Genomic DNA, 20,022 nt, shown 5'->3' with positions numbered 1-20,022 from the left:
AACCTTAAGGATATTTTGCTAGATTTGAATGAAGAAGCTTCCATTCATAGAAGTGGTGAGTGTCACTCATGTTGCTATCTGAAATAGCAATTGAATAGCAGGTTAGAGAAAGTGAAACAAAAAAATCCCTCCAGCAATCCTGTCTTCCCCTTAGTGATAGGTTTCTTTTTATATGAAGGAATAAATGACACTTAATTTTCGTTTCTGGATTATCATATGTCATTTTAAATCTAGCATCCGAAATCCTCTTGGTTGGAAAGTCAGAGCTCTCTGCACCTGTGGGCAACTTGCTGATGATGTGAAAGTATAAGCAACTGTCAGTTCTAAATACAAGCTGAAATTATTCCTCTCATAGGTGCTGCGTATGGCATTTTAATTGAAAAAGAATGTTGCCCAGCTTGCTCAAATATGTTAATGTAGTAAAGGAAGGAGCTTTGATGAAAAACGCTTCTTCTGCCTATTATTGTCAGGGATAAGAAAGTTCAATGCGTCTCGGAAATAGGAAAGTGCCGGTATAAATGACTCAAATGTAAGTAGGGTCTGTACAGGTTTGGGTTTGAATCTCTTTATCATCTTTGCTGCTACTATAAAATGAAATATTGTGTCTGTCCTTAAGAAATATTTGAGTCTTGTCTGTATTTCTTTTCATTCAAGATTATGTGGTTTTTTTTAGAAAGAGCAATGCATTGTCTTCTGCTTATATGAAAGAAAGGAGAAATTAGTGCATACCGGCATATCTTCTGCCATTGAATTTTAAAAAAGAAATGTGCTCCTGCAGGAACTAATTCATTCTAAAAACAAGAGTTTTTGAGCATTTGTCTTATACGTTAGAGGAAAAAAAACAAAACAAAACAACAAACTGACTGTAACACACACAAAGCAAGCAAGCAAGCAACCAGTCAAATTGAGAAGCCCACAGACAATCAGCCAGAAAACAAAAAAAAACACCAAGGAACATAAAAACCCAACCAACCAACGACCCAACCAAAAAAAAAAACAAACAAACAAAAAAAAAACCCACAGAAAATCTTAAATCTTGCTTATAGACTTCTTACCTGGTCCCCTCAATAAAACCTTTCTCTGAAGCTCCCGGACTGAGTGGAGACTGTGGTGATTGAGCTGAGGAACTGAGGATGGCCCATGCGTTCATCCTCTCAGAGTTCTCATCAGTTTTCTCCACTGGAAATTAGTTAGCAATGTCTTCAATGGTTCTCTGAAGGCAGTTCTGTTCACCAAAGAGTGTTTAACTTGAGTACATTTTTTCTTAAAGCTGAGTCACTTTGTCCAGCTTCCTTGTGAGAAAAATGTTTCCTTTTGTTCTGAGAAATGAAGAACATGATATATTCTGGAGTGCTGTCAGGCTCCATCTTTGTCCTGTACTTCCTTGCTAGAAACTTTTAAAAAAGTGAAATTGGAGAGAAGAGAGAAGTCTTACAGAGAAGTATCAAGCCTATCCTAGGAGTAAAAAATATACCCATCACTTAGTGGAAATTTCTGCTAAAAAATAAGTAGATTTATGCACCTAATAATAAATTTATTTGTAATTTACAATGAGGTATGTTTAAAAACCAATGTGTACTTTCTCCACTGACAATAGAATAATGTCTTTTTTACGTATTATGCTTTTGTCTAGGAAGTCTTGAAGGTATTTATTGGCAGAGGTCACCCCTTCTAGCTAGATTTTTCTTTGTTTTAGAACATTTTATCTAGTATTTATGGATCAGAATTCTTTATTATTCCAGTTGAATATCTATGTGGAAGAGGGAGCAAGAGAAAATAAATTTTCCCATATGTAATACTCAGATTTTCTATAAATGCAAGAAAAAATAGCAGCATTCCCTCACTGAATGTACTGTTGATTGTAAATGATGTTTGGCCATAAAATGACTCATTTGACTTTTGGGCAAAATGTAGGCATCTTCAAGGAAAGCAAGCAATTCCACAATTGTTTTTATGTAGCAAAAGTGCAATTCTGATTCAGTTATCCCTGTAGGAAATTTGAATTAAAAATATGAATGGAACGTACAGTATTCTTTGGCCAAGCATGCACATCATTGTTTCTAAAAAAGTATATGTGTATCTTCTCTTCATTAGAAGTTCTTTCCTTTGTATCAAGTGAAACAGATTAGTCTGTAAAAGAAGTAGCAATCATAGTTAGAGAATATGACATGGGAAAAAATAAACAAGATAAAATGTTTTAATTAGAAATTGCAGCTGTCTTCATAAAAATGTTATCAATCGACTGAAAAATATGGTCTAGAATGGGATTTGGAAAAGACAGACAGTATTTGACATTTGGTGTTCCATTCTCAATAGAATCAGGCTGCAGTCTTAAAAAAAAAAAAAATGGGACTAAAAGAAGACGTGTTTTCTTTTCTGACCCACACTAGAATCAACTGTAACTAAACTATACTTGGCAGACTTTTCTTTAATCTGTTCTCCAGTATCCCTGATGGAAGAGACTCCTCAATGTGTTCTTCATCTCCTATACTTGCATATTCCAGTATTTAGTCTATTATAGAACCTAACTCTGCACATATCCACCAAAGACGTAGAGTAAGACTCTCTCATCTGAAATTTGAAGGCTAAGAATCCTCCATCACCTTTCTTTTAGCTTTTCTGGTTTTTTGTTTTTTGTTTTTCTTGCTGTTACTGATTTGTTTGTTTTCATTTTGCTTTGTTTTTTACTGTTGACAACAATTCCTTTTTTTCCTGTTAGATTATCTGCAATTGGTTCACGACACAAAATCACCACTTCAACAGTTATTCATTATCTGCTGTCATCTCTTTTTATCCACACTATATTATCTTAATTTTAGAATATCTTCCTAATTTTCCTTATTAGTCAGTGCATGCTTATGATACTAACAAGAAAAGGGTGAGAAACACATATTTCTAATAATTTAGAAAGGCTGGCATTTGGTAGAAATAAGTACTAGTTGCTGGTGAAGATAGTTTCCTAAAAGGCAAACTAGTTTGAAATAGGCCTTAAATAAAAAGATACAGTCTGAGAGTCCACCCATAAATTATCTGTTTGGTTGGATAAGAGGACTTCCGGAAGGTTCCTTTAAATATCATCCATTCTGTGTCAGATTTCTAGTTTAAAATCAGTGTTTTCAGTTGCAAAGATTTTTCACTTGGTAGTTTAATAACTAGTACTATGTAGTTTAATAAGCAGTATATCAGGAGATAGCTGCATTCTTCTCAGTTCTTGTATAGTTTTAACTTTGTTGAGTCCCTCCTGCTTCCTTAAGTTGTATTCTTTACACATAATTTTTGCTGTCCAAACTAGCTGAATGTACAATTTAGAGAGTCTGAATTTAAACCAAATAAAAAGGAGTAGAAATAAGAAGATATGGTTTCAGTGCCAAATGGCTTGTCACGGTAATCTTTCAGTCAGTAAGCAATAGACTGTGTCTTTTTGGAAAGAAAAGGAGCTGGCCAACCTACACAGTTCCTCTATCATTCATTTAAGTTAGCATAGTGGTTATGTTGCCTGGAGAAGTCATTGCAGGGGAAGTTGCAGTAGCTAGGAAGAGCAGTTTGCAGGTGAGTTATGCTCAACAAGCAGAAGGCATATTGAGCAACTGAGACAAATGTCAGTGTTTTTGATTACAGGGGCTTAAAATATCTGAGAAACATGGATGGCCTTAATATATATTGTGTGGCTGGGAACAGTATGTTATCTAAAGTGTACAACTCCTTGCCTGTCATCAAGGTAAGTTGTCAGTACCTTGCAGGTAATTGTGTGTCAGTACTCAGCAACGTATGAGTGGATGCTGCTTATATCTCATTAAGAGAACTATATATGTGCACAAAATATAGTTCTAAGTTAAGAAGGGTTATATACACACACTCAGAAGGATGTTGTTTGTGGTATAATTTTAAGTGTTTTTCCCCAAATACAGTTAAGTCCCCAAAATTGTAGTTTTGATGTCTGATTTTTTTAAAAATTATTTTTATTATTTTTTTTTTCTGGGGGTGTGTGGGGGGAAGCCACCTAATAATGTTTTGCTGTAGCTCCTGCTATCCTGACATGCTGTAGAAATCATAGAAACCATAAACAATAAACCATTAAGAAATCTTGCTTTTACTATTTATTATTGCTAAGAGTAAGAAGAAAAACTCCCAGTGGTGTGATTTCAGTTGTGAAGCCTCAGGGAAGGCAAGTTATTAAACAAAATTTTCTGTGCTCCTTATTTGATCAATTTCTAAAATAATTCCTAAAATTAAGATGTAAATACATATCTTTGTTTGTAATTCAACTTCCAATGCCTGTTAAAGTATTCAGTTGCCACACAATATTTTAAAGCCCTTTAAGAGCCAAATAAAATTATTACATATAAATTATTAAAAGCCTTCAACAAATGGAAAAATACTTACTGAAAACTCCTTCATAAATAATGTTCAAACTAAATTAAATACTGGTATAAGGAATGCATTAAAGTTTATGAATGAGACGTTAGCAGCGTGCTCCCTTAACCTTAAAGTTATGATAACTGGAGCACTTGCTACCCCTCCAAAACCTTGCAGCTCCAAGTGCTGTCTCATTCTGGGAAAGAAACATGTGGTGCTGCTGAAGATTGGAAAAAGAGCTTGGGGTCAGGGGTCGACACAGTAAGGGAGTTTGCTCTTTAAAAGGTTATCTGTGGATCTGCAAAGCCAAAGTGTAATTGGGTTCTGTGATGTGATTTTAGTGTGTAATTGTATATGATCTTAGATAGTTTCAAAGACAAGGTTGGAAGATTTTTCTAACCTGCTTGTGATAGCAATTTTGGGGAGCCTGTGTAGCCTGTGATGGACAGTCCAGTTTCTTCAGAAACACTCATCAGGAGTGATGCAGCTGGTGTCCAATTCATTTAAATTATAATTTTAGCAGGCTGGTAATGTGATTTGTTTTTGTCTTCTCTTTAATACCAGTTCTGTGAATCAGCAGCTTTGTTCATGTTTCCATTTTCTACAACTGGTAAAGTCCTGTTCACTTCAGAGCTGGTGTCATGCCAGAGAAAATTTTGCATCTTTATTAGGACGATACAGCTCAGTGTAATTGATCTGCCTGGCTGTGGCTTTTCTGCAGTCTTTGAGTAAATAGTTTGTCAGTGGGTTATCAAGTTTCTGGTTCTCGATTATTCAAAACAGTGTGAAACAAACATCTCCTATTGTTCTAGTTGTTTAGGGTTTCCTTGATTAAGCTGTCACTGCTGTCAGTTATGTTCTTATAAGCCTGCTTGGATCTATTTCATGTTAAGAAAAAGCTCAGATAAATCCAGGAAAGCTTAATGTTTATCCAATGTGAAAATAATTACTCAAAAGTGTTATTCTTAATCCAGATAATTAGAGTGAGGAAGGAAAGATCAGTGTCATTGTGAATTATGCCCTGGCAATTGACTCTTGGTCCTTGCAAGTTTCAGGTGAAGATGTGAATGGATAAAGGTTAGATTAACCATAATCCAAAGTAGCTGCAACCTTAATCTGTTATGATACAAGGATGATCACTTAAAAAGAGCTGGATTGTGGGATTGTTTCTGGTTGGATAAGATGCCGCTCGACTGGGACTAGTCTTTAAACATGCTTAGCACCATGTCACTGCAGCTGTAAGCACTTGTGCACGGTTTCAGGCTGCCGTGGCTCAGGGACAGGCTGTTGGTCTCGCTGCACACTGTAACACTACACTGCTGTGCAGTATCTGTGCTTTACATTAACATGCTTTGCAGTGCGCTTCATGGAAAATAGATGGTGACTGCTACATAGAGTAATTTGCTCAATGATTGCTTCCCAGTGCTGCTAAACATATTTTGGTGTGCTGCCCCTTAGAAAGGTTCAGTGTGTCTACAGGCTGTTGTATGGTGCAGTTGTATTGGTATGCAATTAAAAAATTACCCAATCAAAAACGTAAAAGAGAATATTTGTGCTCTGTGTATCAGTTTATGGCACTATTTTAGATAGCTATAAGTCATATAATGTACATACTACACTATACTACTTTATAAATTTAGTGTTACTTATTTAAATATGTATATTTAAATGTATCTCATATATGACATTATAAGGACTATATAAAAATATGTATGTCTATGTTAGTACAATGCTTCCAGCTAGAGTTTGTCAGTGAGGGTGCACAGTTTTCAGAAAATCGTTGATTAAGCAAGCAAATTTAAACAAATTTATTTAGAATGCAGTGGAAGCAGCACTAAGAAATAGATATGGATGTATTTTCACATACTACAAGCAAATATTCACAGGAGGTACTTGACACTTCAGACTTTTCCCTGTTTATGGATGTGGACATTATAGTGACAGCTCAGATGACAATACACGAGGTAACTTTGTAAATATAGACTCTTGAAAGCAAATTGCTACTTGCTGGTAGTAACACTGCTGAAAGAGGAAGAGAAGAGGGTGAAAGACAGGTCATTTCTTGAAAAATCGTACAGGAAATGTTTGGTCTCAGCAGATAATTTAATTGCATGGTTCAGTCTGTATCATTGTTTCTGGCCAAATGGAAAATAAGGTAAAAATATTTTTCCCTGTTCTTTATGTATATGTATATGTATGTGTATGTATATGTATATATAATTAATTGCATATATTTATTCTGCAGATATATATTTGTGCAGAACTCTTTTGCCCTCACTAGAAAGCTGGAAACAGCCTTCCTTTATGCATAGCAGAGGTGAGGAAATAGTTAAGAAAGTAATTAATGGAATGCAAAAGCTAATAATGGGGAAGTACGTTAATACACACTTGAGCTAGAATCTTCTCTGTGAATAATTAAAATTCTTTAAAGTTCATTTCTGTATTTTTAATAAAGTATATCTCAATAAGACTCATTCCTGTTTTTAAAACTCTTTACTCTTAACTCAGTACCTTATTTTTTAACTACTGTCAGAATTACATTACTTTGCCTTGAAGGGGACTTTAGGCAATGTTTACATTTGATGATGCATTAGAATTAGATTCTGTAGGAGGAATAACATTAAAAAATCTTGTTCGTAATGTAAGAAGTAATCATTTAGAAAATTACTCGAGTGTTACATTGTTTCCAATAGCACATTATATGCTGTAGATGTTATCTCCTCCTGCATCCTAGAGTCTGTCTCTAGAATATGTTTTATGGAAATATATATCACTAAAATATTCCCAGACTTGTTTAAGAGGAGTTTTTAGGACAGGAATTTAAGTCCTCAAGCTTCACCCTGTAATTAATGTATTTGAGGAAGAAAGTCCCCTGTTTGGTAGATCTCTATAAGGGCATAGCACAGAATTTCCCACACCTTTCAGCAAAGGCATTCTGTGACAGATGCTGAAGGAAGGGCTGCTCTGATGTGACACAGCATCTCTCATATTCCATTATAGAAAACAGAGAAGGTAGCAAAATAAATTCCTTTAGGAGACAATAAGAATATAATAGTTGTATTGCTTGTGCATATCCTGACTCTGAAAATATCAATATACAACAAAATGCATGCAAAATAAAGCAATAAATCCTCTCGTTGCTGCAGAAGCGGCATCCCTTGGAGAGACGTGGATGCATAGTTTTCTTTAATTTGGACAAGTTAGAATGAAAATTCAGTGTAAGAGCTTGGAATGAGATATTCTTGGCCCCTTCTACTTTATAGAGGGATAGACTGATAGACAGTTGACTGTCTTAGCCCTGTAATATAAAATGTCTCTATTAATATACAAGGAAAATAAAAAATGATGATGCCCTCTAAAGTAAAAGAAAATAGAAGAGTAAAAACTGTAAAAGATTTAGAAAATCAAAAGCTCCATGAAATAAAAAAGACTTAATATCTTAGGTGTTGGACAAAAAGAAAGAGTCTTATGAGTGTTTTTGTGATGTCAAAGACCACAATACTGATGTCAGTAGCTTTATGTTCTTTTACTAGCTTGGGATTGCTTTTAAATAAGCAATTTGTTTGTTTGTTGTCTAAAAAAGAAATGTTGTAACTAAAACTTTGAAAAGATAAATAATGAAATAATATAAACATCACATTGCAAATAGTCACAGGAGATAGAGGTTTTTACTCAAAGAGGAACTGAGGTAACTGGTAAAAATGTGACATTTATCACTTTAAAGCAGCTTCAGTGTTGAATGATGACCAAACACTGTCAGTCTTTTTGAGTGGTGATGATCCTAGGAAGCTCAGGGAATAGGAAAAGGGTTTTTGATGAATCAGGCTGAGTATTGCTACGGGCTGAACAGATTGCTTCCATGTTCAGCCTCTCCGAGGTCTGGAAGCCATACGTCAATGGAAAAAGCTTTGGTTGATTTCTGTAATTTTCCAGGATTAGTGGGCTTTTAAAGTAAAATTATGATCTTCTGTAACTTCCATTAGCATATTAGAAAAGGTGGCTCAAGAATAAAATATTTCTTGTTCAGCATTTATCAAACAGCTATGCTAATGTTTGAGATTTTTATTAGTTTTTTTTTTTTAAATAGTACATAAGTAAATGATAGTTTCTGTTCTCACAGTATAGTAATTTACTGACCATGGACAATTAAGAAAGATGTAGGTACCTAAGGACAACCATGAAACCAGTACTGATTTGTCACAGCTAATCTATCCTTGTAACCCAGCAGAGATTTTCAGTATCATAGAAGATGGAATTTTACTTGTGTTTGAAGCTAGTTCAAAGCTATTTGAACATTCATGCAACTTAGAAGTTGTCTAACTTGCATTAAACAACTGAAATACTATGAACAAAATGATACTCTCAAGGGATTTTCAAATTACTTTTATAAAATGAGGGCTGCTATTCTTGCCCATGAATTATCACAAAGGTATTCAGTTACAGAGAACAATTACAAGTATGATAAAACTTGAATTTCCCCACCCTGTTCTCTCTCTTTTTCCTTCTGACTGAGGTGAAAGTGCCTAAAATATATTCGTTTCTAGCAAAGATAAATATTTTTGTCTGTGTTTTCTGTTACCTGGTTCTTCCAAGAACAATCTTGTTTCCTTGGTGTTTTGGGGTGGGAACTTGAGTGGCCATGTTGAATCTTGCTAAAGGGAGTTCATTTGTCCACTAGCCTGTTTATGGTGAACAAGTTTGCCATAAAAAAGAACAGGTTCAACAGTGAATATTTTCCATCTTCCAGTGACCTGAGCTTTAGGGATTTTTTTTGATGGAAAACCTTCTTTTCCTTTAACTTGCCCAGTTGCATTTTAATTCTTATTTACATTTCTGGCAAAAAAAGGCTGCATAATGATTTAATTTTATATTCCTTAGTTCTGTTGAGAAACACGGTGGAAATTTTGACTTGAGAACATAACCAAGGAACATGGCTCTTTTTTTCTGGGCCAAAGGGGCCCAGCCTAATTAATTTCTCTACCTACAGAAAGCTTGTGCATCTCTGCTCATTGGCAATTCTGGGCCATCCTTTCTATCTGTTGAAGCTCTGCTGTATTCTTGAGGTCTGAACATCATCCATTGTTCAAGGAGGGGCTACTACACCAATAACTTACACTGGAATAATACTCTTTTGTTTGCTTTTTATCTTCTCTTATGCACATAACAATTTTGAATTTGTTCATTTTTTTTATTTTTTTTTTTTCCATACAAAGACATTACTGTCCACACAGTTCATGTGTACTTTCCTGAATGTATTTTAATGTTTGTCATTACTTGAGTAAAATTCCCTATAATTTTTTTTCTTATTATTGATATTGCACTTAATTTTTCTTTTTCTTCTTCTGTCTCTCCCTCCTCCACTCCCCAGCCACATCATCATGAGATCTTTCTGAAATCAAACCAGCTTTATCTTTGTTTCTTGTGATACATTTTTATGGCATAAACCCTCCTTATCATCTCAAAATTTATTCCTTTTCTGTATCACTTATGAGACATTTGAACTGTAGATTCCCATGGGAATTCACTGAAAAATGCTTTCCATTATGAAAGCTGCATTTATTTTTAGAATCTGTTTTCCTTTTTCAGACTGATCTTTCTTTCGGTGACATGGCCCTATGTCTTATCCTGCAGCAGACTACCCTACATGTGTTGGTGAGCACCATGTATTCTATATTTTATAATAAAGGTATTTTCATCTAATCTACCCCATTCAGAGATCCATTTGTACTTCTGTTTAGTACACATAGACACATTTAATTTAAAAGGCTAGTTAACCTGCATTCTGCTTTGCTTTGTAATCTCTACTTATTTTGCTCAGTTGTACTTCTGCCCCATATCTTTGGGATGGGATGGCCTCTAAGCTGCAGAATCACACTTAACTTTTGGTTTGAGTTGGGGCAGTACATCAGCTTGGTTGTGATTCTCTTTGGCTGTTGCTTCAATAAGGATGTTAACTTACTTTGGAGTTTGATTTCTCAGAACTGAAAATGCTTATTTCTTCAAGGGTGTTAAATAGATTTGAGTTTTCCCTGAAGATCTTAATCAATATCTTTTCTTGAATTTGCCTCTTAGTACCCTTGGTTAAGAAGCTTGTGGTAATTTCAACATATTCATTGAACTCTATTCTTTGATTGCTATTTTGCCACTCCTGTATTACCTGGACTCAAACGGGTTAGTAAATTCTCATCAGTCAGATGTTTTTGGAATAGCAAATCTGTCAAAAATAGTTATTCCAGAATATGTTTTCTAAAAAGAAATATTTCCAGTATTAGCTTTGTGGAATCCACAAATTCCTAGTCTAAACAAGTCTCCTCTTGTTTAGAACATAAGAACAACATAAACATGAGTAGATGAGTACATAAATATAATTTTAAAATTGAGTATAAGCTTTAAAAAGTACTGATGCTTAAGGGAAAATAAATAAATAAATCGGTTCCAAATGATAGTGGCAACGAAACTGTACTGTATATATGGTTGTTTATAAAATATAGAAAATTAATCAAAGGAAATACAACCAGACAAGTTGGTAGTTTTGATTCCAAATTTTTGCCCAGTTTTCTTCTTTTGCATTGGTTGATGTATAGCCTCTGTCTTCTTCATGGCCCCTTTGCACAGTGGGTTTGGCTATTTTAAGCACAAGATGACAATAAACAAAGAGTCGAGCAGACTTCAGTCATAATAAACATACAAATGAAAATAAGTCATTATTTTGTAGAATATGTGAGTAGAAAATTGCTAAGTGAATAGATGTTTCTGGTCCTTAGAGAAATTCACTAAGTGACAGTTTGCAAATGAAATCAGTAATTATACCTTTTAAAACAAAAGATTTGATTGAGGTCATTATAAGTTGGATTGTTTCCCACAAAATCAAATGTCACTTGTCTGTAAAGTCTTTAAGAAATGATTGTTGTAATGTTTTTTAACTCCTTGGTCCCAATGTGGCTGCAGACTAGCAAACCAAATAGGACACTTATGGTCATGTATGTAATACAAAGCTAAAAATTTTCTGCCTTATTGTATGTGAAATGTTTGAACTTATGAATGTTTGATGTTTGAACTAATAAAACCCATGATCTTAGCAGTGACCCTGTTGGGAGATTAATGTACATTTCAGACTAGCAAAGTCAAATAAGAAATTTTCTTTGGTTGGGACACCTGTCTCACAACATGTACCCCGCGGCATAGTATTTCTGGAGCTCATCCTATTCATTGTCATGCCCATAAAGAAAGCTCTTTCCCAAATTCCACAGATCTCACGTATGGCAATAATAATCTAATATATAATACAGAGAGAGTAGAAAGAAAATCTGTTTCTGTTTTTGCATGCTCTTCAAATGCAACCCTTTTAAATACTGTAAGATACAAAGGCTGTGCTCATTACGGCATTTCTAATGTACCTGCTATTTAGCTTTAGTAACTCTATGCTGTTTGCTTCAATGGAGATGGAGTTCCCCTCATGAGAGCAAACTTTATTGTCAGTTTTCTCATACTTTCTGGTTCTGATCAAAGGATTACTACTGCAATCACAGTGTTTTGCATCCCCGATTCCCATCCTAATAATAAAAACATATACACAAACATTAAGGATTGTAAACCAAATTAATCTGCTTGTTTCCACTTGGGGTATTCAGGCTAGCTTTAATCCTGAGCTTTAAGTGCCATTTCATGTCATTTCTAATAGTATCTGAATTAATTTACACATGATACATTTATTATGAATCTGTTTTTTTTAGATAACGTCTTGTGTACCCTTTTTTTCTTTTTTTTTTCCCAGCCCTGGCATGAAAGTTTTTCAGGCAATGGAGACTACTCTGCCTTGAAACAGGTTTGAGATGTAACCCGGTCCATATATGTGCTCTATCACTTTCTTTATTTTTCTATTATTTAAAAGACCTAAAATATGACCAATATACTTCTGTTTTCTTTTTATGACTTGTTATAGCTTCTTCCTTATTAAAAAAAAAAAAAAAAAAAAAAAAAAAAAGGAAACAAACAAAAAAAAAAAAAGGAAAAAGAGGAAAAAGAGGAAAAAGGGAAAGAAAAGAAAGCCTGTAGGTGTTGTTTTATTACTGGTTAGTCCTGCACAGACCTCCTAATCTGTAAATCCTTCTGGGTTCCTTCTTTGTGCAGTTTTTTCTGTGTGCAAGGGACAGGACTCAGTGAAGTAAATGGTACTCTGAAATCCTGTTGTTGGTCCCAGTGAAAAATACTGTTGGTCCAAAGACTGAACGTTTGTATCACAAGTTAGGCACCATAAAGCTGATTATCCCTGATTTTCTTTATTCTGGAAATTGTAGGGATTTTCATTGTGTGTATGTACATCATAGTAGTATTAGGCACTAGCAAACAGAATTCTTGCTTCAGGGCTCTGAAACAGCTTGTACTATGTGGGTGAAGCTTACGAGTAAAATGAAGAAGTGAAGTATAACCTGAGAGAAATTTGCTTCATTGACCCATTCGCAACACCCCAGAATAAACTCTGACATTTAGCATGCATCCATTTTACTATTGAACTCTGTTATGTAAATTCAGAAGTTGTTTAGGTACATGGGAAACTGGCAAAACAGCATTTCTGTTCCATAGTTTGATACAGATTGGAAATGCACCTTGTGTGCCTGAAATACAGTTTAAGTTGGAGTTGTATGAATTAACACACTTACTTCTGACATTGGACAGTTTCCCAAGGTGAACAAATAAAATTTGTATGGGATATAATCAGAAAATATATACAACAGTGTTCCAGTAGATGTTTAGGGAAATTTAATTCAATTTTGTGATTGAGCATTTCTCCAATACAGTCCTTTTCTTCTGTAAAACTGGACATGTTTGAAATGTGAAGTTGTTCAAACAGAAATATAGACACCCACTTTTTTTTTTTTTTTCCTTTGCTTCCTTGAATGCTGATGTTTCATTCTCTCATGCAAGAGGCCACAGTCATACAATGATACTATATTCACCCTAAATGCAGATATCTGCATCTGAACTGTAAGCCTATGCTCTTGCAATTGGGGAAAGTAGAAATTTTAGGGTACACTTCTCCTTTTAAGACAGATATTGAAAATTTCTTAAATGAACGGTTCTGTAAATCTGCCTGTTTCATTCCTCTGAAAATGAAGAGATGACCAGCTTCAGATGAAGCTCCATATTTCTAACACCTAAGGCAGGGGGGGATAAATCCTGCCCGCTGGGACTACAGGATGACTGCTAGGAAGGTTTAGGGAGAGAGGAATGCAGCTGCAGTGTCTCTAAACTACTAGATGTGTTTATCTGCCCACTCAGAAATTGCTCAGAATGTAGGTGAAGTATGATGCATTGTTAGGTTTTTCTGTTTTCCCTTTAGGGGAGAGAAAACAACTGGAGAAATAATGGAAGAGGTGTTTACAGAGTAACCCAAAGCTGAAAAGTAAGCTATGGCTACCTTTGGCTTGCATAGCTTTAGATTGTGGAGTTTAGGTTGTTTTTTTTAAGTTTGCTTTATTTTTAGTGCAATTTGTGTGACAAAAACAATATGAATGTGCTGGTTTTGGCAAGCTCCCCTGCTTTTCATGTCACACTATCTCATTCTCTGCCTCTTTCTAAAATTCACCCCTCTTGCTTCCTTTGCTAATGTATAAACCACCTGCACACCTTTTGACCGACTTTTCTCTGAGAGGCGACCACAGTGTTTGGTTAAGTCACGGGAGATGCAGGGATTTGTGCAGTCCTCTCGCTTTCTCGCTACGGAAGTGATGACAGAATAGTCCCTACAGTCGCAGGAGAAGCTGACACATCACACCCAATTATGTGGCCTCCCTGGCCCCTCACTCTGCTCTTCCCTGAAATATAAGCTTTCTGTCTCACGCACACTCTATTTTATTTTTTTTTTAAAGAAATCTGTTATTTAAAAGAAAAGGAAAAATGGTGTGTGGGGGAAGGAGTTAGTGTAACAGTCTAAAGAAAACTATTATGGAATAAGTCTTCAGGGACATTCAATATATCAGATTAATCGTAACATAAGCACTTCAGAATTTTTTTTAACACTCACATAGACAAGACACCAGGTTTAAACTGATGGTATTAGAGGAGTCAAGCCCTGTCATTTGCTATGATGCTGCCCACATTAGCTGTTTTGAGCTAGTGGGAGCTATTTGTCAGTAATTATGTAGTACAAATATATACACTATTATGTATCTTCTCAGGATCTCCTGTAGCATTCTGTCACCTATAGAAAAAGCAGATTGTTTTTCATGATAGTAACATGTATGCTACTGAATGTGGCTGTGTTTTAATTTGCACTTCCCTAGAAGGATCTATTCACCAACAGTGCATGAATGTCAGAGCTTCCTTCCCCTTGTACTGTTGTGCTGGCGCATCAAAGGAACAAAAGCAAGATTGCCTTTCAGCCCACTTACTGTACTTATAAGAAATGCAGTCGTTATGGAAAAACACATCCCATAAACCTGTTCCTTTGATTATGATGTGAATTTGTCCTGTAACTGGATTCCAAATTGTAGATGTGGAGCACTAATTAGCAATTTTATAAAATTGATTGAGCAGAAACTCGGTTCTGATCTTACAAGGAAAAGTTTACTCATTATAAAATGTACTGCAGCTGGAATTCTTCCTCTCATACCTACATGGGGTACACAGATGATTTATTATTGCTTTCCCTCCTTTAAGGTCTGACAGCTACCCAATACAGCACGTACAACATTCATAGAGTGATTATTTGACTATAATTGTAATACAAACTATGCACGTATCTCTTCTGTGAATCTCATTGTGAGCTGCAGAAGTTTCCTAGCAACAAAAACTTTTAGTCTTTCCAGATCAAGATGGGGAACATCCAAAATATACAGGATAGTAAAAGGGGGAAAAGGCCCAAGCCCAAGAACATGGAAAGTTGCAGTTGCAATCACCACGTGGGAAAACAAACTAAGAAGAAAGGAATGCATTTCCCTCCCTCCTGAATACCAGTCAGTTGAAGAGCACTTACAGGAGTGTGGAACAAGAGTTACAGCACAAAGCTGCCTGCTTGTTTTCTGGCTTTTTGCTTTGCAGCTGTAGAATTTGAGAGGCTGGCAAGGCAGTGAGTTATCCTCCCAGGAGATCCTGCTGGACCTGGCAGCCCTGGTGAACCCCCCAACAGTAGGAATGAGTGGCCATGGTCCCGGAGCCCTGCAGGGGTATTTCCTGGTGCCCGAAGTCCAGAGGAACTGACTCACAAGCCCAGACTCCTTCCTTTCCTCCTTTCCAGTCTTTGTCATGTGGGGGAGCACACACAGCCCACTTCAGTGACCTCTGGAGGGTGTGATACCCTCTTCTTTTTCTCTTGGCTGCAGCTCTTTGACAGAAGTCCTGGATTCAGTGCCATAGACCTCCTACCCCAGGGAATACCATGAGCACTACTTCTTCTGTCTCTACTTTTGATTGCCCTTTCTCTAAGCTGTGCTGGACTTGGTCTTAATCAGATTTTATGTATAAGCAAACTTCCACCTTCTTCAGAGCTAAGCATCCAAGTGTCACTGATTGTCATTCACACCTGAACAGACAGGCTGCAAATTTAGTGCAGGTGCTGTAAGCCTAACAGGTGAATCAGATTGGCCCTGAAGCTCATTGTATTCTCAGTGATGGCAGCTCTTCCTGCTCCTGCCATGTCAGCTCCCTGTGCTCTGTATGCTCTCGTTCACCCATTTAATCCACCCACACTTAACACAGGCTGTGTAACTGAAGTTGAACCTACTCTTCTAAAGAAGTAGTTAAAACCACTCCACAGTCCACCAGGGGCTCTAAATATCACTTATATTATAAACCTAGAGGGAGTAATCAAGCGAGAAATTATTTTCTGTATTTCTCTATCTAAAAGAAAGGAAGAATGTATTAATGGTTTTATATTATTTATTATATCTAGAAAAAAGAATATGTCCCTTTTCAAAAATTTGTATCAATTAGAATGATGTTGTAAGCATGACTGAATCATAGAATCACCAAGGTTGGAAAAGACCTCCAAGATTATCTAGTCCAACTGTCTACCCACCACCAATATTTCCCCACTAAATCATGCCCCATAGTGCCACATCTACTCATCTCTTGAGCACCTCTAGGGACAGTGAATCAACCACTTCCCTGGGCAGCCCATTGCAAATTCTGACCGCTCTTTCAGAGAATAAATTTTTCCTAAAATCCAACCTGAACCTCCTCTGATATGACACAAGGCCATTCCCTCTCATTCTGTCTCAAGTTACATGGGAGAAGAGGCCAACCCACACCTCACCACAACCTCCTTTCAGCTAGCTGTGAGGAGGTGCAATCACATATGCTTCTGTAAGCAAAATACAGCGCCAAAATTTAATTGTTGTTTTAAAAATGACTGGGACCAGGCTCTTTTCAGTGTTGTCCCGTGGCAGGACAAGGGGTGACAGGCATAAACACAGGAAATTCTGTATGAACACAAGGGAAAACTTCTTTATTTTGGGGTGACTGAGCACTGGAGCAGGCTGCCCAAACAAGTTCCCTTCCAGCTCCTGCAATTCTGTGATTCTGTAAAAATAATGAATCCAATTTAGTATGAATAATATTACTGCCTTCAGTCATTTTTTGTTACAGGACTACTTACTCTGTGGAAGGACCTTTATTATTTAGCATGGTGATCTGGTAGGTATCATAATGTATTTCTATATTTTAATTTCTTGCTGCGTACATTTTAACAAAAAATCCTTCAAATTCCTTTAAACTTGTATGGTTTAAGTTACCAAAGAGGTATGTTGAAATGGCTGGCATTTTTAGATGGCCAGATTTTTTATTTTTTTTTCTGAACAGAATTCAGTGCTTAGACAAGAAATATAAGGTGTTCTCTGTCCAGTGTGCATATTGACCAACATCCTTTAGCCAGGTAAAGTGGCAAATGCCTGATGGTGATTTTATGTATGTTAAATCCTGCAGTACACTCACTGCAAATTTCAGGGGAGCCTCAGTGAAATAGGATCTGATGTCAGTTCTCTAATACAACAGTTCTATTACTTTTGTAGCCCAGTGGCCAGAAGTTAAATGTTGGTAGGATTCTCAGGGTCTCACAGTACCATTCTGCCCTGGGAAAATGAGCTGAAAACTCCAAATGATATGTTAGAACTGGAATGAAATTGGAAATTGGAACTACAAGTCAGATTTTGTGCCCAGATGGGGTCAATCAGGGAATGGGTGATTTCAGCAAGGAGTCAATCTGTGAGGTAATAATAATGTTATATTGAATAGCTTGCATCTAAAATGTGTTTACTAGGCGTTGATGGAGTCTACACAAGTGCCTCCATGAAGAATGGTGCTAGAAACTCAATGTTGAGATATTCTGTGTGTATATGACTGTTGTGCATACAGCTATGTATGTAATAATTTGAGCTGAAGAAGATTTGGAATTATGGGGATTATGCAGTCAAGAACTAATACGTTTGCCTTTCTGTGGAGATGGGATACTATTCCTGCATGAAACCACATATAATGAATTTGCTGCATGTTCTGATGAAACAGTCTTAGTATGTGTTGTTTTAAAGAGAGGCTGTCTTTTAAGACGGTTGTCTTGAATCTAAAAATATATTCCTTGGAAGGAGAGAAAAAGGTGGAGTATATTTGCAAATATCTAAATATAACTTCAAATAGTTTTCCAATTCATTAAAAGTTTTCTTGACCCAAAATGTCAGGACCCACCAGTGTGCAGTGCAAGAGATAAATATCTCTTGTATCACCTTTCCACTTGTATAAGCCCCAACTCCAATCCTGCTAGAGCAGGAGGTGTCTGGAGTTAATCCTGGAACTACAACTGCTCCTTGCAACACAGCCTACTGTGTTTTGAGATTGAAATCCACAATTGAGAGAAAAGAAGGGAACATATTCATGTTGGTTTTGTTCCATAACAGCTGTTTGAATCTGTTAACATGCCCATACCTTTAAAAGTAAATCCTGGGGGAGAGAGACTGAGAGGCAGATTGCAGTTGACGTTCTGAGAAGTGCACACTAAATGTGGTTAAATCCAGGGGCTTCTTAGTTAAATATATCACTGATAATTGAGAGAAGAGGGAAAACTGTGTACAGAGACTTGCATGTGGGCTTTTGGCTCTCCTTGGGATATATGGTGCAATTGCTGAATACATGAATACATGAATAATATGCTTCTATGCAAAAGAAATCAGGTAACCATCACTAAGAACAACAAAAAAGGTTGCATTTGCAAATAGTCACAACTGCAAATTAGAGTTTCCCTATTGAAGAACACCACTGACTTAACAGGTGTGTCTAGTGCTCATGATTTATAAAGCTGTCTGAAAATACAGTTCTATGTTTGAAATTAAGTTAAAAAAATTTAAATCTTGTATTAAATTTATTTGAAGTGTTTATGAAGGCAGCCCATCACTTTTGCATGCATTTGTTGTTTTTAATGTTAGACAGAATTGTTGTGATGCATCTGAATGGGATGGGACACACTGTGTGGGATCTTGCCCACCAGTGGGAAAAGATTATTTTCTTTTATTAATCTTGAGAATTACAGAGAGTAATTTCTGAAGGATGTGCCTACAAAATCTGAAGAGAAGTCATGTAGACAGATTGCATGCTAATTTTTTACTGATTGCTGCTATTTTATCAGAAGTTTTTATACATAAGGTTCTTATTGTCCTTGTAGAACAGGGGAGGTAGAATCAATTTCCTCTTTAACATATTGATAAACAACTCCAGATATAGTGGTTGGGGGAGGAGGAAACTACATTTACCTTTGTGTGACCTATACAGGAATGTTGGAAAAATTAATTCCAGAATATTACGGTGACATTCCTTGAAGTTGTGGATATGATTTACATAGTAGGTCCTCTCAAGCCATCCAGTTTCTTTCATCTTGATACTGTAAATTGCTTTCATTTCCCTCCCCCCCCCCCCCATCTGTATGCTTGAGGTATTGTTGTGATAAATTACAGAGGTACAGAACTGAAAATGGTGTGTAGATTGTCTAAGAAATTGAGTGCAGTCAGCCTTCAAAGTGGTGTATGATGTGCTAAAACAGCTACCTTCCCCTGGTCAGGTCGCACATGTCGTCAATGAGCAGCTGCTTTTAACTTTGCCTTTTGCTCAGAGTGCTGAGAGCAGCTGGATTTATTGAATTAATAACTGCTCCATTTGGGGTGTTTTGTTTTCCCATTGTCATGAAATCTGGCTGTAACGTTAGCAAAGTGTAAGACAGGTCTCCTTCACCAACCAAGGTGGTGTCTTTTTTTGTTACTATATAGTATTTAATATGTAAGGCAGAAAATAATTGGAAGGCTATACCTATGGGGGACTGAAATGTTTCTCAGTAAACAGAGTTAAGGAAAAAGGAATGAAGCACATAAGAATGAGGTAGGTGATGTATTGAGTGGGATTTTGAGGACACTTGTACCAGTCTGCAAATTAATCTCTTTGAATGCAATGTTTAGAAGTGGCCTCATTAAATTGTCTAATGTATTCTGCACAGCATTATTGGTAGTGGTTGAATAAGCACTTTTTCTACTTAGGACCAATTTTTTTTTCTTCTCAAGGCTCTGGATTGCTTGTGGCTGACTGAGATGCTGTGGCAGTATGGGATGAAGATGGAGAAGGGTAAACTAGTGGCCTCTGGTCCCTCTGACCACACAGATGTGAAGGAAGTGCCCTATGACAAAACTTAAGGCA

General features: G+C 36.4%; 1 protein-coding gene across 6 annotated transcripts in view; it reads left to right on the top strand.

Annotated features, from left to right (window-relative positions):
- Positions 1 to 20,022, top strand: part of LOC146761092 (uncharacterized) — a 349,547-nt gene that overhangs the window by 53,244 nt on the left and 276,281 nt on the right. For all 6 annotated transcript variants that reach the window (XR_014945937.1, XR_014945936.1, XR_014945938.1 and 3 more), the window contains exons 4-6: positions 3,619 to 3,718; positions 6,602 to 6,673; positions 12,131 to 12,181. The gene's annotated coding sequence lies outside the window, so the exon portion shown is untranslated. The remainder of the gene's footprint in view (positions 1 to 3,618; positions 3,719 to 6,601; positions 6,674 to 12,130; positions 12,182 to 20,022) is intronic.

The sequence above is a fragment of the Coturnix japonica genome, chromosome 4, assembly GCF_054131305.1.
Source record: "Coturnix japonica strain WE chromosome 4, WE-NBRP24, whole genome shotgun sequence".
Taxonomy (NCBI): domain Eukaryota; kingdom Metazoa; phylum Chordata; class Aves; order Galliformes; family Phasianidae; genus Coturnix; species Coturnix japonica.
Note: the sequence above shows the minus strand (reverse complement) of the source record. Positions and strands in the feature narration are given on the sequence as shown.